This window comes from Corvus kubaryi, unplaced genomic scaffold, assembly GCF_017639235.1.
Source record: "Corvus kubaryi isolate FWS band 111438036 unplaced genomic scaffold, C.kubaryi_AGA036_p1.0 69, whole genome shotgun sequence".
Taxonomy (NCBI): Eukaryota; Metazoa; Chordata; class Aves; order Passeriformes; family Corvidae; genus Corvus; species Corvus kubaryi.
The window spans coordinates 651,271-676,540 of record NW_024582057.1 but is presented as its reverse complement, the minus strand read 5'-3'; positions in this window follow the sequence as shown (position 1 = coordinate 676,540).

The window sequence follows — 25,270 nt, the reverse complement described above, 5'->3', positions numbered from 1 at the left end:
GAGGCAGATGAAGGCAATAACCTCTCCATAGGATTTTTTTCTTTTAATTTCCTCTGTAGCACTCAATACTGCTTCCCCTTCCACCTTCATAGAAAATGAAGGAAGTATGGACTATGAGGTGAGGAAAATTAAGGATGTGGACTCTGAGGTCGGGTAAAAATTGGTTGAATTGATGGGCTCAGTGTTTTGTGATCAGTGACACAAACAGTTCAGCAAGAGGCCAGTCACTATGTTGTATCCCAGAAATCGGTCCTGCAGCTAGTATTTTGTATCTTCACTGGTCACTTGGATGATGAGACAGAATATGCCTTCAGCAAGGTTGCAAATGACAAAAAATGGGAGAAGTGGCTGATACAGCTGATGGTTGTGCTGCCATCCACAGGGACATAAACAGCCTAGAGAAATGAGTGACAGGAACCTCCTGAAGTTCAAGAAAGGGAAATGTCAGGTCCTGCCCATGCACCAGGCCAGGCTGGGGCCAAACTATTGTAAAATAGCCTGGCAAAAAAGGCCTCGGGGGTCTTGGAAGGCACTGGCATCAGCTGGCAATATGCTCCTGCAGCAAAGAACGCCAACATTGTCCTGGAATGCATTGGGAAGAGCAATGTCAGCACATGAAGTGAGGTGACCCTTTCCCTTGCCCTAATGAGATGTGACTGGACCACTGGGCTCCCCAGTGCAAGTGGGCACACTGCAGAGGGTCCAGCAAAATGCCACAAAAATGATTAAGGGTTTGGAGCAGCTGACATAGGAGGAGAGGCTGAGACAGCTGGGGCTATTCAGCCCAGAGGTGGGAAGGCTCTGAGAGATCTTTGTGTTTAAATACCTGACTGGGATGAATTTTCATAGTGATGCACAGTGGCAGGAAGAGGGGCAACTGGCACAAACTGAAGTACAGAAATTCCCATTTAAACATAAAAAACCACTTTTTTTTTTAACAGCGAGGTTTTTCAAACATTTGCCCGGAAAGGTTGTGCCATCTTCATCCATGAGGATATTCAAAACCAGATAACATCCTGAGCAACGTGCTCATGCTGACAACCATCAGCTGTATCGACCACTTCTCCTAGTTTTGTGTCATCTGTGATCTTGATCAAAGCAGGGGCTTGGACTAGACAGTCTCCAGAGGTCCCTTCTCACCTCAGCCATTCTGTCATTCTATGCCAAAACTCTCCACTTGACATTGCCAGCCATTAATTTCCCAACTGTAGTTAGGAGATGATAAGTGAGGGACTGTGGCAGAGACAGTTTTTGAGAAGACAAGAAGTCTTGTCATTCATAGAAACCATTTGCACATACTCCTCTTCTATTAGGTACCAGTTCCCCCTGCTACCCTGCACACACGTGTGCATGCGTGCATGCAGGAGTGGGAAGGTGTGCACACCCCTCCCCTTCCTCTTCCTCTTGCACAGAGAAGTACACAGTGGAAGAGATGTGAGGGAGTGTGTGTGTGTGGGGGTGGGTGAGTGAGTGTGGTTTTTTTTCAGTGTGGTCTAAGAACACATCCAGATTTGGGGTTTTGGCCTCCTTTTTACTGAAAGTAAAATAAATGGAGAGGGTGGTGGTTTTTTCCCCTCTCATCTCCAATTCAATGGCGCTCTACACTGTTGGCAGTTTAATCTGACAGTGGAGCAGACAATAGTTGTAAGGAGAAATGGAATTACATTTTGCTCCCCTTTAGTTTAGGCAAATTTTCAAAATTAGGCGTTAAAATGCAAAAACACTGTAAGAATGAATTAAAATGCAGAAATTGCCACTCACAGGAAGCCTGCACAATTCTAATTCTAAACATCATTAGAAAAAAAAATAACATTCTGTGTCTAACGATCTTTTTTTCCGAGAGGGGGGTGGAATGGTTAATTTGAATTACAAAAAAGCCTTGATAACCCCCCACACATCAATTTACCTGTGAACAAAAAGATTCACACAGAGAAAATGGGACTTGGGACTATTTGATAAATTACTGCAGACTGCTTGAATATTCCATTAGCAAAATAATAGCTCGTTATGGAACCCAGAAGAATGTGGTATAATTATGATAGTACCATCCCCCCCACACACTATGGGGTAAGAGGAATGCAAATGTTAGAAATGATAGCTACTTAACCACAGTTTGGAGATAGGCCTGAAAACAAATCGAAGGGTTATATGATCTCAGGCATTCATAAGGGTTTCTCCAATGTCAATGCCTTAAATTGCTGAATACGTTCCAGCTAGCTGAAGGTCATATTATTAATAGTCATCTTTATTGTGGTAGAGTACAAGAGCCAACGAAGAAGGAGGAGGCCCTTTTGCAGATGAGATGTAAACAAAGAGCGATTGAGAGCCTCTGCCCCAAAGTTCTTACAAACTAGAGCTAAACAAACGAGGCAAAACAAAGGGCTGCTGCAGTGACACAAAATAGCATTTTAGTCTCACATCTGGTTTTGTTTGTTCAGGCTTGGGGGGTCACTTTGGAAGTAAATGGAATGGGAAACCAAGCAGAGTGAGAGACCACAGCAGGGGAGTGGGGTGAGGGGGTAATCTGTGATAAACAAAAATCATTGCAGGCTTAGAAATTTTTCTAAGTCTTAATTGCTTCTGCACTTGTGGCAATGGCCACAGCTCCTGACACGTATATAAACATGGTGTGCTGCTATTGCCCCGTGCCCAGCGTGCAGGATGCTTGGCATATGGTGCAAAGAATGAAAGGGGGTCTCTGTCTAATTTACTCAGTGTGACCTGGCTGCTTCCAGCTTTGTAGTTTGAGCTCCTCCAGCCGGCAAGCTCCATGCAGTGCCCTCACCCCTGTGCTCTGTTATGATGCAGATATAGCCCCTCTTCTGTGGGCATTTATATGTGGATGTGAATGCACATATATGAATGCAAGAAATAAAAGATCTGCTTTTTAGGATCAGGTGCCTCAGAATTCAAAGAAATGATTATAAAAATTGGCCAAACTGAGCTCACATTGGCTCCATCTGCACAGGAAGAGCTTTCAGTAGTTATATAGGACCTGTGTCCTGCCATAGGCTGAAATCTGTGTTCAGCCTTTATTTCTTACTGTGTTCTGCTATTAACAATCTGAGTCTGCATAGTCTATTCTCTCTTCAGAACAAGTAGCTGATCGATCATCATTGTGTTTTCTTGGAAGTAGAAAACACATGAAGCTAAATGTTATGACATTTTCTAAAAAGTTCTTAAGTTAGAATCTGAAAAGATGTTGAAGAACATGGGTTTAATTGATCAAAAAGATGGTTTTTTGAAAGCACCTTAAGCTAGCTAGGCAGCTACCCATGTTAGTCCTAGACTTTGAGGGTGGGAGGGAGAATAGAGAAAGCTGTTTGCAAGCACTTTAACTCACAGCCTGTGAAATAAAAAGGCAGCTTTTTATTTCACAGCAAACCCACCCCAGCCTTCTGGCTTTAGATGCTGGTCCAATGCAAACATTGGGATGGCCATCATCTGGTGGCTGGCTCAAGGTTCAGTTGAATAGAGAGCTTTAGGATTCGGGTCTTAGGCAAGTTAAAAGAACGAATCTTGGCACTATCTTAACCAGCCACTGATGGAGCAGCATCAAAGGTGTCTCATGACGAATTATCAATTCTGTCTCATGAGCACAGGTACAGCCATATAAGCTGCACCAGGCTGAAGAGTTGAGTGTTCTATTTCTGCTAAAGGATTGTGTACTTGCATCCTTTTCTATAGGCTTCCAAGCAGGTAGAAAAGTTAGAAAAATTATGTTAGAATACTTTGTTGACTCAAGGTTTCTACAAATCTCTGTAAGCCTCCCAGGCGCTATTTTATGAAAAAATTTCCAAGAGGCATTTCCAAAAGTGCTATGTGTCAACATTTATAAATAATATACAGCCTAGGACAGGCTGTGTGTTTGTGAGACTGTGTTAAAGAGTAAATAGAAATGTCCAATGTGATGTGTTCATAAATATGTAACAAATGCCCTTCTCTTGCTCTCTGGTAAAAAAAATTAGTCATATTTCTTCAAGGCTGCAAGAATTTAGTTTCATCTGTGAGGTGCCAGAATGTTAAATGTGACATTCAATAAACCACCTAGGAAAAGCTAAACAGTGCTAATCAAGCCATTTAATCTTTTGGAGTTAAGAGCTGCAGTAGGAGAATAAAAGGTATAATTAATAACTCCAGCTGGGAAAGTAAGGCAGAGTAAAAACAGGAGCTAAGACAAACATCTGGTCTTTGTTTCATGAAATATTTACCATGAAATCAAAACTTTTTTCCACCCTTGTGAAATGTGCAAAATTTCCTGAGTTGCAATCCTCAATGCTGGAAAAAGTTTGCACCTGCAAATAAAAATTTTTTCACATGCACCTGAACTTGCACATGTAAGTAAATGCATGGATGTGTTTGTATGTAGGTGTGTGCCTGCCTCTCTGTCTCTCTGAGTTTGTTCTAAGGTAAAATCACAAATGATATCAAATTTTTAAATTCGTACAAGGTTGTCACAATTTTTTTTTTTATTCATAATGCATCTGCCTTTGTGAACAATTAAAGTTTAATGTGCAACAAAACATGTATCAACCTCATTTAGTTGCCTTGTGCTTAGCTGCTTTTTCTGCCTGATTTGTCCAGATGTTAGCATGGTGACTTCTGAGTGCTTTGCTCTGTGTTGGGTATGTGGCTTCACAGAACTTAAAAAATAGGATTATGCTCACCATTTTTGTAGATGGGGATCTGTGGTAGGGCTAAAATGAAATATCTTGTCAAAGGTGACAGAGGAAATCTTAGTTGAGAGAAGGAAGAAGCAGGCTTTAGGATTCTGGCACATGATTTATGAGTCATTAAAGCCCTAATGAAGGACTATAAGGTGAGTTATGCAGTCTTACAGCTGGAACAGGCTGAGCTGACAGTGCTGCAGTTGCCAGTGGTTACTGGCAATAGCTGAGCAGTCGTGATTTGGCCAGTGGTGTGAGCTCCCATCTGAACAACCTATGCACTGGATTATCCCTCCCTCTCCTCACTGTTACCATGTGAAATTTACTCATTAAATTTAAAATTTCATTAAACTGGTATGAAGTCCTACCCATCATTAGTATTTCTAACATTTGTAGCTCTCATCATAGAAACTTTTGCTAGTAGTGTAATAGAGAGACGGAATTCTGTGCCCGCTCCAGTTTACAAGTGCAGGCCTTCTCATGAAGTTCTGTGGCCAACAGAGCCCTGCAATTTATGTGAATTCTGAACATGCTTTTCTTACTCTCTCAGTTTGTTGAGAAAGCTGTCTATACGTTTGCCACACTTGCACAGCAGGGAATGATACTTTGACACTCCCTCTATGGGCTCTGCATATTCTTAAGTGAAGATGAAATGTAGCATTCCCACCGTAGTCCAGGCTTTGCCTGTCTGTAAAACTGTGGGGTGTGACAGCAAAAGCAACATGCATGACAGTGGCTGTGGAAAGATGAGAGTCCAAGGGCATCTGTGTTCTTGCAGCCAAATGTATATCTGACGGACAGTGCAGAACTGTTCTTTTAATTACATCTCTGGGCAGAAGGTGGAACCTAGAGTCTGGAGAAATTAATGAAAAAATTACTTCCGCATTTTAATAGAGAGAAACTGGAATATATTTCTGTGATGTGTTAAAAATTCAATAATTTCGGAACCATGAAGATGGCCATGGCTTGTGTTCCCATCATAGAAATCCATCTCCAAACCTAACTGGGATAACATGCTGCAGAAGAAATGAATATCCAGAGTGAAAAAGCACTCTGGTCATCATTAAGACCTGTGTGGAGTAATGTCTTGAAAGGCTCTTTATTAAATTATTGAAAAGATGCAAAAATCAGAAAGGTATCAGCAATAGAGTGGTCAGCAGGACCAGGACAGAGATTGCCCCACTATCCTGGCCACTGGTGAGGCTGCACCTTGAATCCTGGGTCCAGTTTTTGTCCCTTGCTACAAGAAGGACATTGACGTGCTGGAGTGTGTCCAGAGAAGGACAATGAAGCTGGGGAAGGGTCTGGAGCACAAGTCTGATGAGGAGCAGCTGAGGGAGCTGGGGGTGTTTATCCTGGAGAAAAGAAGGCTCAGGGGGGACCTTGTCCCTCTCTACAGCTGCCTGAAAGGAGAGTATAGCCAGGTGGGGGTCGGTCTCTTCTGCCAAGTGACAAGTGACAGGACAAGAGGAAATGGCCACAAGTTGGGGGAGGTTTAGATTGAATCTTAGGAAAAATTTCTTCACCAGCAGGGTTGTCAAGCACTGGACTAGTCTGCCCAAGGTAGTGGTTGAGTCCTCAGCCCTGGAGGTATTTTAAAAGATGCATAGATGTGGCACTCAAGTGCATGTTTTAGTGGTGCACTTGGCAGTGGTGGGTTAATGGTTGTACTCAATGATATCAAAGGCCTTTTCTAATCTAAATGTTTCTGTGATTCTACAAAAAGCATAATGAATTGATTAGAGGAATCAAGAAGACTCAGTGGTAGATAGGTTTTTCAATTTGTTTTGTTTCTCTAGTTTATTTAATAATATAACAGGATAAAACCAAAAGCATCAAATAATTTTTTAAAATTTAAGATTCTTAAAACAATTAATTTGGGGTTTCATGGCATATTAAATTATATTTTAAAAATCCCTTACAAATGAAAATATTACTTTTCTGGGTTTCTAGTTTGTTTGTTTTTGTTTTAATGTAAAAACTAACAAAAAAAATAATTTCAAGAAAAAAGAAAGAAACTGCCATTCTGAATCATTTGGGTTGGAACATTTTGACTTTATCTGAAGCTTTAAAAGCACTACTTTTCTTTTGACAGGAGCTTTCCCAAAGACAAAATATGGCATTTTAGATGACCCTACTCTGGAAAGGATGAGAGCTGGGTGTGGGTGGAATATGGCCATTACCATGCACTGGTCAGATAATCATGATCCCATGTCACTGTCATGTCCAGCTACCACAGACAAACAGATTCGGTGAAGTCATGCAGGCTTACAGGACAAGGAGAGTATGAAATCCCCCCACAAAATATAATACAGGTTTCCGTATCTCTTTATAACTCTTCTAGTTCATTCCCTTTTTTCCTCAGTCCCATGGAGTTCAAATCCAGCTTCACAGCCGTACTTTCCCACTACACCTGCCAGAGCCTTCCCTTTTCCCCGCCAAGTACAAGATTTGATGGTGTCCCAGAAGTGAGTTTTGTCCTCTTTTGGGGCCACATAGTTCAATTTTCCTGACACTGATGAGAAGCTTAAAGTTGTCTCTGTACCTTCTTTTGCAGTTGTTCTTGAGTTGCTTGACTGTCTTGTTATATTTTACCAGTCTCAGGTTTTATAAAACAGTCCAAACATAATTTCTGCAGATATCCATGATCTGGGAAAAAAAAAGAGTCTATCTTCCCTAATTTGTCAGATCAGTGGCCGACATCAGCCACAAAACCGGTATTACCAGGCAATTCATGAATGACAGTAATCCACAAAGAGTTTAGTTTACAATAAAAATGATTCAGGAGACTAAGTCAGACAGGAGGTGATTCATAATCAAGTCATAGGCCCTTCATTCACCATTAATTGTACATCTTCCAGTGTCACAGAAGAAGAAAGGAAGAATGTGCCTGGTTTCTGAAAGTCTCAACTTAGTTTTTGCAAAGTTTCTGCAAACTTTTTGTTGGGCCCAAATATTTAGCATCAGCTGGATTTTTCTGTGTGATTCTTTTATGTTCACTAAGTTATTCCTACTCTTGATGAAATAGGGTGGTTTGCTTTGTTTGTCACAGCTCCTAGCAAACACCCAGAAAACATGTACAACCTCCGTCAATGGGAAGGCAAACACAAATGGTTATATAGAAAAAGAAAGTTATTTTTAGCTTTGGAGAAAAATTTGTGATAAAATTAGAGCAGATTTACTTGAGTTAATTGGTGAAACCTGTCCTTCTGTCCTTCCCTTTACTCTTGCAGACATGGTGTTTGTCCCTCTGAGCTGGACTGTGTTCCTCCAGGTTTCACTTGGCATGGACTGAAATACAGCAGAGAAGGTGAACTTCTCTATCCACACAGCCAGGATATACTTCTCCTTTTTTATTTTTCCTCCTCATCTATTCAAAATTATTCATTTTCATCTTTGAGGGGTGTGAACTAGAGCATTTTTTTTGGCTGAAGTGCACTCTCTAGAAGCCAATCTCCAGATGTACCCTGAACATCACGTGCTGGACTTTCCAACGAACAGAGGTCTCAGGCTCCGCACCTGGATTCAGTTCAAATTAATCTAAACCTAAAGACATATTCCATGAACACCCACAACCTCCTTCCATCGCTAATGGGAGTTCAGTCAACAAGAAGAATAAGTATTCAAGATAAAACTCCTTGAAATGTGGATGCTGTGTATGCTCTGTATGCTGGTTCTCAGCACTGGCTGTTTCTGTGATCTTCTGTTGGCCTGCATTACATCCTAATATAGACATAACTTGTAGACATGGCTGAGAAACAAGCACCCTACAAGCACTGACAATATCAAGATTACCACTTTCAATAGCAGGTTTAGGGAACTTCTGATTTCCCTGTAATTGCTGGGAATTTTCATAATTTTCAGTTACAAAACCCATGGGACAACAGCTTCTTTCAACAGCTGCAAGTTTTAGGGTGTGTTAATTTATGGAAGATTGTATTAATTTTGATGCCTTTCAAATAAAAACTAGATAATGAAAGAAGAGACGTCTTTTTTTTCACTGTGTATGAGCCATACTCTTTTTTCAGCAAGCTATCTGGTTATCAGTTTGGGACCTGCAACTTGAGGTAGAGCCTCCCTCATAAGTAAAGAGAGCCCTTACATTGTGAACAGCATAGTATGGAAATGTTGCTTTTTTAACTTGGGGCACAAGAGCTTTTATAATTTTCTAATTTGCCTTAAATTGAGAATCTTTAAAGGGAAAGGACGGGGTGTTTTACTTTGAGTCCTGATAGAATATGCTACGCTGATGGAGTTGAAGTATTTTGTCACCAACAGAAAAGTCTTTTCATACTCTATGTTTGAAGAACAGATCAAAAACTGCTGTGTTTTTCCACAATAATTCTTGAGTGTGATGTGTTAGGCAAGTCTTACAAGGACAAGACTTTTTCCTCAGCTATCAGTTAAGTGCAGCTGAGGTATAGTTCCTTAGGCTGGGAGGTTGTCTCTTTTCTGTGTCCATTAAATCCTCAGCTTCTTTGTTGCCAACACAAATGTTGATTAGTTTTAATCATGATGAGAGAGGCCCCCATTTCTTTATAGAGACACTTTGCTGAGTAGGTCACTGATCCTTTTTTAAGACTCTAAAAGATTCAGAATGTCTGATTGCTTTAGTTCTTATGAACTCCAGGTCGTCAATTTAACTTTTATATTGGCAGAGGGAGGCCTCATTTCTTCCACGCATCTTTTCCTATTTTATTCATTGGATCTTCTCTCAATAGTGGGGTGGTAGTTGAATATTGGGATAAAAAAAACCAAATTACATAAATAATATCCTGTCTGATTCTTAGAGACCTCTGTCTGAAAGCAATTCAAAAAGGAATACTCAGAATACCCCTGTCTTCCCTGTCTTGTCTCTAAGGACTTGTGAGGATGGTGCATAAAATTTTTAGTGACCCTTGGTTTCTCCGGGATGTCAGTGCCCCACATAATGGCAAGGGAAGAGAAATACATTATGTTAATTTTTTTTCTAGGCAAAAAATCCACAAATCTACCTGACTGCTGATGTTTTAAAACTGTGCTTGCTTTGTGCTTTCTTCTAGAGCATATGCCAGTAGTCCTGGCTCAGAATAACTCCACTAGAAGTAATATTGGGCTTTCACTCCTGGTTATAACTATCAGCGCCTCTTGAGTTACAGGTCAAAGTCCACACGGAAAAAGAATTTATGCTTTTTTGGGGGAGAGGGATGCTTTTTTGGCCAAGGGGAGAGACTTTTTGAAGTGCTTAGATCCTGCTAGAGCTTTGCATGAAGGACTGGAATGGACTGAACTCCTGCCAGGCTGCAAGAGATCTCTCAAGAGCTGCCTCCCTTCCCATCAATCTTGGACTCATGACAAGTGAGGTGAACCACCTGCTCTGCACACTTGCGTCGTTGTGCCACAGTCTGAGGCGCAAAGTCCTGCTCGGGAGGTTGGAAGAAACCTAGATTCCTTTAATCTCCTTGTCAGAGCAAAGTAGTTCTCATAGAACAACATGCCATGTAGTCCCCTAGCCTGCCTCCAAGGCATTTGAATCCCACCCTTCTCAGAGAAAACTGTGTTCTGCATCAGGCATGGTTTTGAGAATACTGTGGTTCTCTTACAATGGCAGCATTTTTACGGCAGGAGTTTTTACTCACAAGCATATAACTCCCAGCAAGGAAAATGATGAAACATTCATTCAGTGGTGAGCTGTTATTCTTGTACTCACTGTTCATTTGTGCAAAGTACAAAGTGCCATTCTCTCCCAGCTTTACAGAATCACAGCACTTTCATGTATGGCATATGAGTTTTCCTGAGTATGTGCACCACTTCTAGGCTTTTGTGTCATCCAGAAAATAATATAAGTTGCAATTACATTTGGGGAGGAAAAGCCATAGAAAATATTGGTCATTGCCAGCATCACTTATTGCTGGCAGAGGTAAAAATGGAATTAGACTGGGCTCTCTCCTTTAAGATGGGAGATGGTAGCTGTGTGGCAAATCCTTTTTCTTTGGAGATGAGGCCCAGTCCAAAGCTCACTGTAGCTGCAGAAATAGCCCTTAGCTGCCATTTCATGTTTTATGCCCTTTTAGGCAGTGCCTGCTCCTTACTAGCATCTCCCTAAGCTCTCGCTCCCTGTGAGTAAAGAATGATGTGGCAAAAAAAAGATATTTCTGAGCAGAATTTTCTCTCTCCAGATCAACATGCAGTTACATAGCTGTGCCGGCATCAGAAAGAAGTGAAAGGGCATCACCAGAAGGAGAGAGTAGTGCAGAGACTGCTTCAGTTGGAAACAGATCTGTGCAGCCATGGCTTCATCAGCTTCAGCAGTCTTCAAACTTCCCTCTTAGTGGTTTCTCTCATGCCAGGTGTTACATTTAGATACTGAATAGCTGATGTTGTAATTTGCTTTATTTTAATTATTGGTAATTAGTGTCTCTCCTAATAAGGATTTAAAGAAATATTTAATTCTTAAGACTATTGATTAGGGAGCTCAGTGAGTGTAGACTGTAATTTGCTATGGCTATTTTTTATCTCAGAGTAGTGTTTTAGGCTGTTTTGTTTTCCTTGGACAGTCCATTTGCTGAGTTTTTTGAGTTGTTTAGGTACCCAAAGCTGTGATTTTCAGTGTGGCTCCTTCACTGGCATAGATCTGGATATTGTATCTAGGAGGATTCATGAGTAGCTTCAGCTTTTTGCTACCCTCTCTTACATACTCATATACTGGCTATAAGACAAGGAACAACATCTGTTATATGTTCATGAAGAGTAGATTCTACATTTGAAACTTCTGACCTGATAGAGACTATTGAGCAGCAGATGTTTCAGAAGACTTTAATCCCTCACCTTAAAAGTTCACAGAGGTTCTTTGGTCTAAATTTTCAAGGTTTCATTGAATTCTTTTTTGTCTATTTTTATCAGATGACCGTTCATTAAGGAGCAGAATGAAAATTAAAGATTTTCAAAAAACTAAGATAATTTCTTCCCCAGTTATTATTATGTTTAAAAATGAGCCCAGTATTAAAAAAAAAAAAACCTGACAATATGTCAAAGCTGAAAATCTTCAGATGCCAGCTAACACACTCTGTTATAAAATAATTTAGAAAAAACCTTGATTTTGTTATGGATCTTGTTGCATTGTCTGACTAAGGTTTGCACTGAGGCAGAAGTTTGAAAACTTCTCTGGTAGATGAATGAAATGGAATTAGAAAGTAAGTTTTAACCTCAGCTCATTTTTTCATGAGAACAGTTCCTTTGACTGAAATATACATGTATTATGTCACTGTGCATAGGTGCAGCCTGCCTGCCCAAAGGAACATGAAATGAATGTGCTCAGAACTGAGAAGTATAGCTGGTTCTAAGACAAAATCTCAGTGTCCCTGGAAATGTATGGAGCTTAAATCCCAAACCTGGCCTATTTTTCTGCAATTACTTCAGTCCAGCCTCCTGATCCAAATTCTGCTGAACTTTGGGACTATTTGGATGTGGTTCCAGAGTCTGTAGTTTGAATCCAGCTATATCTAGGAGGACAGATTTATAAAACAGATGTTTTCCCACTGGAAATATGTACATGAGCCCTATTAGCAAAACAAAAGGGTTTGTTCTGCAAAACATATCTGAAACATTCCCTAAAGCACTCAGCAAACAGCAGAGGAAAGCTTATTCTCTGGGCAGCAAGTTAATGTCTCACTCGGAGTCAGTTTGAAATGCTTCCAGTATGGCTGGCATCTGCCACCACATTGAAACGAAAACAGTGGCTTTGAGGAGTATTGCAGAAATACATTATGTCCTGTTTGACTTGAGGGAATGGTTAGGACCAAATGTAGTATCGAGTGGTTATTCTCTCATCCAGAGGTGAAATCCAAGCCGTACTGAAATTTATGGAATTTCAGTAGGGTAAAGATATTATGCCAAGTCTTCAACATTGCAGCAGGACTTACCTATTTCATTTTTCAGAAGGTCTGGAAAACCTGCATGCATACACACTGGACAGGGTTTCTTGAAGAAGACAACTTTATGCACCTGTTATAGCCAAAAGCTGTACGGTACCAAAGGTATTTGCCAAAACTAAGGGAAAGTGTCATCATGTCTCCACAACTGTGGTCTGTGCTGATGGAAAAGCACTGCTACTTTGAGTTTTTGACAGTTGCTTGAATGTCAAAGAACAATTTAATATTACCAGTGTAGAGATTTGAATCTGTGTTTAGCTTCCTTTTTTTTTCAAATTTTTTAATGGCCCAAACCCAAGTAATTACATATCTAAATGTGAACCTTCATTTACTTTGGCAATGAATCTTCATCTGTCATCATTTTAATCCATCTACTGAGGGAAGCTATAGAGACTGCCATACCTGAGAAAGAAAGAATGCTATCTCGGATTTCTCCAGCTAGAAGTATTTCAACAGATGCCATTTTTTGTCATGCCTTAGAACAGCCTCTTTATCTGAACTCTGAATACTGCTGTTTGTCTCATAAATATTTTCTAGTATTTAAACACTGTGTATTTGACTTTTTGAATGACAGACTGTAATTCCTCTTGAGCCATAGGACCTTTCAAGTTGACATCTATTTCAATTTTGCACTGTGCTTCCTTTATCATTCCTTTCATGATTTGTGTGTTTACAGTCTGAAGGATTCAGTGCATTAAAGAAAACAATTAATTTGCTGTTAGATGAAATAATTTAAAATTTCTTCAAATTACAGCAACAGATGCTCTAAACCATGTTACCACTAAAGAACTCTACACTGGGCATGAGGAAAGAAACAGAAGCAACATCACAATAAGGGACAGTCACCCCAATACACCCTCTAGCAACCAATGCAAAACGGGTGAGGGAAAACAGAGATGAAAATGTTAAAAGCAGTTGCTTATTGTTACTCCAAGGTTTTACCATAAAATAAGGGCTAGAATCCAGACCATTATTTTGAGTACCTTTCCCCTATTTGTTGAACAAGGATTTCCTTGTGACAGGTGGATATTAAATTCCTTTCCAGTTCTATCCAAGCAGACAAACTCTCTTCTTATTCATTCTAGAAGTGGGAAATCTGAGCTACTGGGAAGTGAAGACATGGATGAGATTAACATTGAGAAAGGTCAGAGTCTTTTTAATAAGAAATTGAATTCCCATCCAGATGCTGAGTCCTGCTGGGTGTATTGCCTTTTCAACTATGCTGTAGAGCACGGAGAAGCTGTCAGTCATGTAGCAACCCTGAACATCCTGGTATTCAATTTTGAAGTGATAGTACATACACACCATGCAAAAAAGTTTAGCATAGTCTCTGGTGTTTCCATCTGAATGAGCAAGAAAAAAAAAGGCTATCTTGGCAGTCATAACTTTTACATTAACATGTAATATTGGGTATATACACAGGCAGCTGCCTGAATACTATTGAAGCTGGGTGCTGAACTAGGTGCATGCACTGACAGGCAGTAGTTAAGCTGTTCTTATCTTTTTTTCTTCATGTCATTGATAATGATATTCTAATTCTTTTCAAACCATGTTCCTTTGGCTATGTTTTGATAGCATGGTTGTTATTCCAGTGGTCTATGCCATCCTGTGACAGTGTCATTTCTGCCAGGGAATTTTTCCCTAAATTTTGGTTTTGAGTACCTTTAGGTATTTTCTATTAACCATTACTGCTCTAAACCACAAGGCTGTACTTAAGCACAGTGGTGTAAATTGGTGTAGTTTTTTTTGGAGTTCATGAGTGTTTGCAGCTTATACCAGCTGGAAATTGGCTTTTCCACTAATTGATATATGAGATGCTAGATTTTGTTGTTGTTGATAAAATAGAATTGTTATTTTAGCAAAAATGAAAGAACTTTTCAGAATGTTCTACAAGGTAATGGAGCCGAATTTGAAAGCACTTTTTTTTTTAAATCTACAGTAACATATAGTGAATTTGGAAATTCTTTGTTCAAAAAATTTACTATATTGTCAAATTTATATAGCAGACAAACACATTGTAAATTGTGGATGACTAAAGGGGCCTAGTGTATGTTGCTATGTCTTGAAGACTGGACTACAAGAATCAAGGATTAGATTTTGATAGTGTTTCTTACAGAGTATCTTCCTTTTCCACTTTGAGTGGGAACACTCCTGAGGTAAGAAAATATGAAATGTAAGATGATGAAAATCTATTTTAAAAGCAGTAACTACATTAAAAAAAAAACAAAACAAAACCAAAATAACCAACAAAAGCCCATAGACTTGTTCTTTGAACTTTATACTTTGCTAAAGAAAATGCCATTTTTAAAATCACACAGGTAATTTACCAAGAAAATTATTTTTTTTCTCAATGTCTCATTTGCAGAAAACTACTGCTCAAATCAAATTATATGAAAAAAATTTAAAATTCATAAATTACAGTGACAAAAGTAGACTGGCTCAATCCAAAAAGCCTGATGTGAAGGAAATGAGGCACTTCTATACTTTGGAGGAGTCACGTAAAATGCAAAGATTTGTCCAAATTTTTCAAAGTGTTCAGCATAAAGAATTGCAATTTCTACAAATTTGGCTGAAAATCAATATTCCTTAGGTTCTTTATTAACTGCAATCATCCTTGCATCTTTGAGGCTATAGGATCAGGGAGTAAGGAGTAGAGAAGGATGGAACAGGGATCGGACTCAGGTCTGTAAGGATGACTAATGGATAGTATAGATGTTTGGGAGACAGAAATGTGAGGAGCCATGGGAGGGAACAGCCAGAAGCTTTTGAACTGTATTTCCACTTGGATTTGGAAAACCATGTAAGATTCATGAATTGCAACAATTGTGAAGCAATTAATTGTGAAATACAGTTCAAGGTTTGTCCTCCATCCACTGCTAAAGTCAGATTACTGAAGATAACAGCCTCCTGATTTGCATTGCTACTGGTTAGTCTGGTTAATCAGCAGAAGACAGTGTGACAGAGGCAAAGATTGTGGTTCCATTATGCTTCCATTTGATGCAGTTTTATATATTAGTTTTTAACATAATGGTCTTGTCTATTTTTTATTATTATTTATGTTACATGATCTTGTGGTTAGAAGCCTGGGATATCAGCCCTCAATTTGTTAATGCAATTTGAATTTGGGTCCCTTTTACAAGTTCATGTTGCTTATGCATGTGACCATGAGTTTTCTTACATTGTTTCAGTTTCATTCAGTAGGACCGAGTAAACCTACTCAAGGAACAAGTCAACACTGACTGGTAAATAAAGATATTACTTGAATAGCAGGATTTGGACAGTGTGCAATGGGTAACGTACGGTGAGAGGAAGGGATTGCATGATTTTTTGACAAAGGCAGTATAATCCTTGCCATCAAAATGCAATTCTACACTTCATAACAGCATACAATTTCTGCATGATTCTGGGAAATCCATGGATATAAACACGCATTTGGGCAGCTGTTCATGTCTCACTATTCTGCAGTGTCAGTTTCAGGCACCCAGTGGCAGCTTCGTGGTATGTTAAGTACTTACAATTGAATTTTAACTTTTCTGAAGTTGTCAACCCACAGAATCATACAACAAGCGAAGGAACATGAAAAATTTGATCTTAGGCTTTTCAGCTGAGAAATTAAGAACTCCTCTGAGCTCATGTATATGCCTTAGCTCTTCATTTAACACATGGGGAAAATCCTATGCTCTCCTTCCATAAAAAAGTTTGGTAGATCAAACCATTAATAGTTGGGAATAAAAAAAACCCAAATCATTAAAATGCTGGGCATCAATGAGGAAATTGATGTCTATGCAGAACAAGACTTATATTCTGTCTCTGCTCTGAGGTTCACCTATGAGGCACTATGGAAAGAGTATTGATTCCCATTCTGGAAGTGTTTTCTTTCCTGTAGTCTGGGTAAGGCAGGGAGAATGAAGCAAATACAATGTGACTGAGTGGTTAAATATCCACAACTCAGATAAATATCCACAGACTTGACTTTGTGGTCAAAATTTTCTAAAGTACTTGATATTTTGGAACACTAACAGTTCAATTTCTTCTGAGTTGCCTAGAACCCTGTGTAAGATGTTTTACTCATGCCTGTAAGACGGTTTTAACAGCTATTAGTCAAGAGATTAATATTTAATAAGCCCTCTGTAAGTAGATCCTTAAGGTGACAAGATATGTGGGAATATCCCTTGAATTTTGTTCAACTGAACGTCCCATTCCAAGGGGTTTCTCAGGCCCAATGACTGTATTTAACAGCTTTTGGTCTCAAAACACAGGCAGTGCTGCATACAGTACAGAATTACAGTGTGCTGAAGGCAGCTTTGGCATCATTCATCCAAATGGTCAAAAGTCATTTCCAAGTCTCTGCTCATTTCCAGGTTCAGAAAAGCTCATCCCATGGGAATGAATTTCCTGACCTTTTTTGCTGTGAATAGCTACCACACCCACTCAAAGCCACATCCAGCCAATCGATGATGATGTAGAACCTCCTGAAATAATCCATACAATCTTAAAATAGTAGTCTTTATTTATACAGAAAACAGAAATGATATACAGCTTTTCCTTTCCTTTCTTTTCTCAAGATAAGCTGAATATCTTCTGTGAGTTTTACACTTCAGCTACTTTCAGAATCCCAGGCTGAATCTCTTGACCCATGCATCTGAAACCCACTCTATCTGGGTTTTCCAAGCCAGCACTTCATTAATTACTATTTTAGGGAGAGGAGGTTTCTGAAAACTGCAAGAAACACTATGCAAATAAAAGCAGTGATTAGTTTCAATGTTAAGTTTTATTGTAAAAAAATGTAACACTTGTTACTACTGTACTCTGCCTACATGAAAGTCTTCCTTTAAGACAGTGCTTTGTAATTTATGTCTTAGCCTCCATAATGTTAGTGAGATATTAATATATGCATGAAGAGCAGCAGTCAATGTAATTAAAGTGGCAAAGTGATAAATGCATAGCCATTTTGCCTGGTAATATTGTGTATTTAACAGGTTTATTTGTTCAACAGTTCTTACTTTAATTATATTTTGCCATTTGGGAATTTCAGGCATATAACAATCATAGCTCTTCCACGAATATTATTCTTAAAATAAGTGTTCATGCATTATTAAAAATGCACGTGTGTTTCCTCATTTATTCATTTACAGTGAATTTTTCCCTCTTTTTTAAAAACACTGAATTTTTTATTTTTCCAACAAACTTGGAAAGAAAAAACAACTCATCTGTTACAAGAAAAGATACAAGGCAGATTTCTTGCTGTGGATGAGCTCTAATTAGGACTTATGCCATATTTTATGACAGAGGAGTTAGAGGTAGATGTCACTCATTTTGAAGGGATGGCCCCAGAACTTTGCATGGATCCTGTGAATGTACAAAATCAGTGAAAGAAAATAAACAAGAAATTTGTATAACAGACAGACACAAGGTGTCAAAAACTAATGTTGGTGTTATTGGGGTTGGTCTCAATTATGACAAAACAGTCCGTTGGAATATTTGCATATTTCAACAAGGAAATTTTGGGTTAAACCTACCTGGGATGAAATTCACCTAACATTAAAAGATCTATAAGGCAGAGTGCACAAACTGGAATACACTTTTATGCCTTTGTACTGAGTACTTGAGTATACTCTGATTCTTGAGAAACACAGAGAAATACCCATTTTCAGGTAACTCGTACAGTTGTTGGACCATGTGCATTGTTGAAATTAGAGACTAAACTACATTCTCAGTTGATGTAAGTTGATAAAGCTTAACAAAGCAATTAAACTTGCATTAGGAATATCTCATTTGGACTGTGACCTTTTTAGAGTGAGCTTTTGTGATTTTTGTCATAAGTCTCACGGTCCACTTTCTAAATCTCTGTCTCCTTGAATGATGGGATTTCAAAGGAGCTCTAGCCTTTTCTCAGGGTACTGGAAATCCAGATTCTGGCCTTGATAATAAAGAAGCTTCAAAGCACATATCTTAATGATTTAAAGTAGCAAGGACAGAAAAAGAAATAACATTGCACCCCAATAAAGTGTTACTGTTTTTAAGTAAATATTCTTATTTCTTCATTCTTATTATACTTGTTTTTGAATAGTGATGGCTGGAAATAGAGTCACCCTTAGTTTTCCAGAAAGATGGTAGCTTCAGTGCTTGGGACATTTCTTTCAAGCTCAGCAGACTGAGTTTCAGAATGTTTCCTCCCTGAAATCTGATGGATGGGAAGGTAACAGGCTTCAGACTGATGGTGATATGGGGTCTTGTTTGCTGGAGCACAAAAGCTTAGTGAACAGTCCACTCCAGCTCTAATTATAAAAACATTACAGTCCTAACAGTTGCTGGCCATCAATTATTCTGAAAATGTTTAACCTGGAGATAAGAAACCACTATCAACCTGTCACATTTCCCCCAGTAATGAGTTCAGCATCAGTTTAAAAGGAAGTGCAATTCATGAAGCAATGGCTCTGTGTCATAAATTATAGGTATCCGGCATACATTACAAGGACAGAAACAGTAAAATAGCACGGGACTCTTTGCTATACACTGACAGCGACAGAAAATCAGAACGCCACAGGGCTTAATCTACCATGGCTTTTTTATTCCCTTTCACATCCATGCCAGTTTTGAAACACGTGGTGCTGTATTCTGCTGCTACCTGCAATTAGCACAAGTGTTTATTTAAAGGTTTAGGGGAGAGAAAGAGGTTATCTGATATAAAACACTGGACTCTCTAATCACTCGGGCTGTGGAAAATGCTGTTGTCACTAAATCCTTGTTCTCATTTGTTTCCTTGTTTGTGCATTTGCATGCATGCGCATGTGTTGCTTTGGATGAGTTTATTTTTTTGTCTTTAATGAAGTACACAATCCATTTTTGAATCAAAATCTTATAAAAATATCTGGTGACTAAAAAAATCTTGGTGTACACATTCAGGAAAAAAAGAGAGTGAATAAAACACCTGTGATAATATCTTCATGAAACACCTCATGAAATAAAGAAGAGCTATACACTAAAAATTAAAAACAGAGGGATACTTTCCCAAATAGTAACAGCTACATAAAGTGGATTAATTATGTTTTCTCATATGAATGAGTGAGGTATGGTAGCAGGAACGTAGGAGAATATTCCTAAATTCCTTCCCCAGTTCTGTCATCATCCTTGGGCTTGTCCTTTGTGTCTCTCTCTTCCCTCTTTTGAAAACTAGGTAAGCAAAAAACATGTTTAGCTTTACCACAATAGTATTTAACAATTTATACAGACAGATTATGATAAATATGTAAATTTGCACAAAAGGATGAGGGGAAGAAGCTCATCCTGTGAATGGAACAGCTGAAAGTGGGGTAAGAAGCTATGCGTGCACAGAGAACAGACCACAGAAGAAGGGGAAAACATGTCAGTGGATACAAAGAAATGCCAAAGTATGAGAAGATAGTCATATTATCATGCTTCAGGAAGGAGACGAAGAAACTTTAACCTGGTATCTCTTTCCTGTATGATACAGGTCTTCCTCACTGAGCAGTGGGGTAAAAAAAGTGTTTTGATTCTGACCCTTAACTTCTTCAACTAAACATTTCATTTTGTATTCAAACTCAAAAAAACCCCAATCAACAAACAAAAAATGTACAAACCTTAAAAATTACTCTTCTCATGTTTTAGTGAGTAAAGCCACAGCAACACATCTTCATTCACTCAGATTTGGACTCTTGTTCCCTCAGGCTTTGCCTCTGACTGGAATCTGAACAGAAAACCCAGCTATTTACATCCTTGTGCTCTGAAACATTATGAGCCCTCACTTTGGTTGCAGGCATTGCCACAGGGTCATTAGAGCTTGGTCTTTGTACAAAGACTCAAGGTATGAGGAATCACAGAGTCAAGGCTTTGGAGTGCTTATCGGTTCATCATGTATTTCCAGACTTTTGGCAGGTAACCCAGATTCTCCAGGTCTCATAACCAGTGACACAGGCCAAAATTCCTTCAAACCAAAAAGCCAGAGGGATTGCTATGGAGATTGGGTCTTGGAAACTGTTCCTTGTAGCTTGGAGAAACAGGAGGTATGTATTAGGTGCAGAGGTTTAAACTTTGTCAGCAAAATCAAAAGCCTGAATACTGCTGCAGTAATCCTGCTTAAATTTGCTACGATTTCAGTATATGTTTGGATGGATTCATGATGTTCAAAATGCTCCTTTCAGGCAGAGATTGAAATCTTTTAGGGAAAAACCATTTATATTATCAACAAATTATTAAACGTACACAGTATTTTGTAAATTGCTCTTTTAGATTATTTGTAAAGAAGGAAAAATTATTTTCTTTCACAGTGTTTTTATTCTTCTGTCTTTAAGAAAATCATAATGTACTAAGACTAAGAACTGGATACACTGTCATGGACTGGTAGAGCAGCTGATTGACACTGGTCTTTTTTGGTACACTAAGGAATATCATATTATGAATATTTTAAGCCCCTCAGTTCCATAGTACTTGGACTGCTGCTAACTTTTGCCTTCAATATTCAGGCCTTTGAACTGCTTTCTAAGCCTTATTCCAGTTCTTGTGACTGTTCTCATTTTTGGCTTTACTCTTTGATTCTCCTCTGGCACTTTACTGGATAGATTCAAACCTGCCACTGGAGAATCCATTTGTCTGCACAGAAAGGAGTTAATCAATATCCCCAAAACACTGTGAAGGCATATCCTACAAACAGGAGTACAGTGCCTAACATTGCCAGAAGACGGTCAGCAAGGGGCAGTTGCTTTACCCCTGTTAAAAGCACAAAATCTGCAGGCATCACTGAGTGAAAATCATCCAGCTTTGCTTCTTACTGGCCTTGTCAGTTAACACAAGGAAAGGAACAGCTTCTCTTAAGGAATATATCTGCAGCAGCACCCAGTTCTTTCTTGCTTTCTTGAGTTTGTTTTGCATCTCAGTGACAACTTGTCTGCCTTAGGTGAGTTGGCAAGCACATTCTGCTTCCAGTGATAAAGACTCTCTGCCTTCCATGTCCCCTCCAGCGGTGCCTGGACTGTCTGCACTTGAGAGTGACATGAAACTGTTGAAACACTTGTGCTGCGGATGCACCCATGTCAGCAAAGACGTGCTTTACCCTGCACAGTGGAAATGCCTGCCCACTGGAGTCCAACTATCTCCTCTGCTGAAAGGATCATCTGTACCTCTAAATACTAATCTGACTTTAGGTGTGCCAGAACTGCATGGGCTTCCCAAGTCCTAGGTGTGGCTTATGCCACAGTTTGACTGTGTCTGGGTGTTATTGTGGTGATATGTGGACATGTGCCCTCTCCTTAAACTGTTAACATTTCCACAAAGATTAAAGATGTCTTCCTGTCTATCCACCTCCCTAGCCTAATAAGTGATATTGCTTCTGAGGTTTTACTCCTCTTTAGCAAGGGTACATCTCCTGCATCTTGACCCAAGAAGAAAACGAAGGAGTAGGGTGTGGGACATGGAGTCTGGCCAAAGACATCTACCAACTGATAATCCTGAGGCACAAAGTAAACAAACTTCCTAGGTCAGGGGATGCTGTGGCAGCACATCTCAAATAATTGTTTTGTATTTTGGCCAAAATCTGAATCTTTCAGTCCCCAGTAGAAAAACAAAGCAAATCACTAAACACCCAATGAACAGAACAAATAACTGAAAACCACAGAGAGAACATCTACTACTAGGTACAATTTCAACTTGTTGGAGCCTGACATGTTTGTGGATGGGTTTATGGATGCTTTTGACCATTTGAAGAACCAGTAGATGGTCCTTAAGAACATGCTGCACAGTTTCTTAACTTTTTAGTATCAATAATTCTTGTGGTAATTCAAGTTCCCTGGGAGTAGTTTATCTGGTACTGTTTTAACAATATCTTTATACACAGAGGGAATGTGCCTCCTACACAGAAACTCTCCTGCAAAACCATATAAAATACTTCAGTGCCTTATTTACAGTAACTAAGTCTCATAACATTACTACAATATAGCTTAAAGGACTAATCCTTTATGTGGAAAATCCACAAAATTTCCTGGAGTGGATACTTGAATTTGTTTGAATTTTGTTGCTTGTTCTAGGCCTCAAAATCCACAGATAGTTTTGTGCTTCTGTAACACCTCAAGGAGAAACACCTTTAATTTTATACTGTGTATTTGTCAGATCATGGAAGGAATATAGATAAAACAGGTATTTAGAAATAACAGTATTCCTTCTGTCTTTATCAATTAGTGAATCAAGATGGTGCTGTATATATCAGACACAGAAATATGTGTATATATAGATATATACATATATAGATATATACACATGTATATGCATGCGTAATATTATTAGGTAAGGGCATTTTCAGCTCTCTGCATGACCTTTAATCTGACAGCATACACAGATCTGAATACGACACACTGAATGTAAAGGAAATGCACTTTTATGAGGCTGCAGTTAGAAAAGGTATTCAAGTAATGTAGAAAAAATTAGCAGATTTTTTTCTCTTAAATCTGAAAGCATAGACTCATTATGGCTGAAGACTATCCACCTGTATCAAGGATGAAAACTACAGTATTCAAGAATTTCAAGCTGAACAGTGTTGTCTTAGTCTATCCCTCAAGCAAAATGTGCTGGATATGAGTAAGGGATCCTACTGTTTTTATTCAGTTTATGTAAGTGGCTTTCTCTACATCACTTCTGCATACGTTAGTCTGTGGAAGGGTAAAAATGTCATTGTAGGTTCAGCTGTGATTTTATGCATATTCAGTATTTATGGTGGCACTGTTTGAGCAAACCTGTGATTAATGATCAGTGCTATCCATTTTTCCATAAAAAAGGCTTCCTCAGTGGCAGAAATGCAATGATGCAAATCTCAGATAACATAAAACTGAGGCCTAACCTGACTTTTTATTTTAGTTTTATGCTACTTGTCTCACACAACAGCTGCAGTCACTATCAAAAAAGTTTAGTTCTACATGCCATGTAGAAAACATTCCCTTAAGGTTTTCTTAAGTCATAATTTACACCTTTCTTTCAAGGTATTGCATATCTCTTCTAAAAACTTGCTTTTTTCTGAAGTTTTGGCACAATGTTTTATCCCCATCCACCTTCCTGTTTATAGGTCCATAACTGTTCCTTAAAGCGTGGGATGAAGCTATTTGAAGAATGGGATGGGCTCTGGCCGATGGTCAATTTTAAAGAAATATAGTTACACTTAGAAGACATAGTTAATGGGGTTCTCATAGCTGTTGCTGTAGTAAATAATGTTACAAATATTGTGTTGTCAGACATTTAGGCATTGTCTAATCTCCTTTGATTTAAAGTACATTGAGGCTTCCTTTCTTCTCTAGCACTACTTAATCCTTCAAAAAAGTTGAATCAAACTTAATCATAGCAGGCTTAGAAGCCTTACTTGATGATTTCAAATGAAGACTACATCACTGAATTAGGAAGTAGTAAATTTACGCTGGGCATGGCTTTGAATATTGGGATTTTACTTGTTTTTATTGGAATAGAGAAGCTTCATCAAGTTTTGCCACAAATACTTATCCATTCTGTCTGTAAGCTTTCAAAATTTTCCAACCTAAATACATCCAAAAGTGCATTAGTAACTTCAAAGGAAGCCCTGTCTCTGTAACTGTTTATGAACTAAAGCAATCCCCATCATCAAAACACCAATGTTTTTAAAAGGAAAAATAATGTCATTTATAAAAGGAAAAATGTCTTTTACTTCTTCCTAGCCAGCACATGTTCACTAGCCATGCATGAGCCCTGCTGACAAAGAATCAAAAGGAACAGATTAGCTTTGTCTTTACACCTAAATATGAAGATGCACAATTTTTTCCTCTTCATGCCAGAATCTAGGCCAGTTCCTCATCAAGCAATGTCTCAGGAAGCTGGCTCCAGTAATCTGGAGACTGTACTATCAGGACAGACACGTCACAGGTTACTGAGGTTATTTGTACTTGTGCAAAAGGGTAAAAAATAATCCTCACATCAACTCAAAATGACATCACACTCTTTATCTTCTTCTCAGAAATTTTTCGCAAAAATTGCTGTCATAAAATCTGATTTGAGGAGTCCAAAATGCAGTGTCTGAGGTTCTTCTTTTAAATCAAAGCATGCCTTGATGGGTTCCACAGTGCATGCCTGACATGATTAGCTCCTGGACGTTTGTCTACACTTTCCCACTTGTACATCAGACTTCAAGGGGCTGTGTTTGGGCTGAAATTCAGGGAACCTAGAAGCAATAGCTCTAAATTGAATGCATCCGTGACACTTCACACCCAGAATAAAAACCCTGTTTAGCAGTGTGCTTACCAGTGTCTGAGATTCAAGTCTCTTCTAAGGAAACATGCAAGTTTGAAAATTAAATTTCAATTTAGGTAGAAATCTGTTTGTGTTTTAAAAAATAAAATTTTTTTGAGATTTGTGTTTTAATATTGGACAGATTTCTAACTTTAATTCCAAACATCCCTCAAACCACAATTGCAATTACAGTTCTTACAAGCTCCATAAATTAGTCTGTAAACAGCGGAGCTGTAGATGTTCTGGCATCTAAACTGAGCGTTTATGGGATCCTGTGTCTCATTCCTGTAGTATCCTGGGCACCTGGATGCAAGTCCTCTGTCTATCTATCTAATATTAGTATTGGCTGCATACTGCCACTGTGAACCCAAACGTAAAGAAACCTCCCTCTGGCTAAGCCATTAAATGCTGTGCCAAGTGTATCTCAGCTGGAAGTGG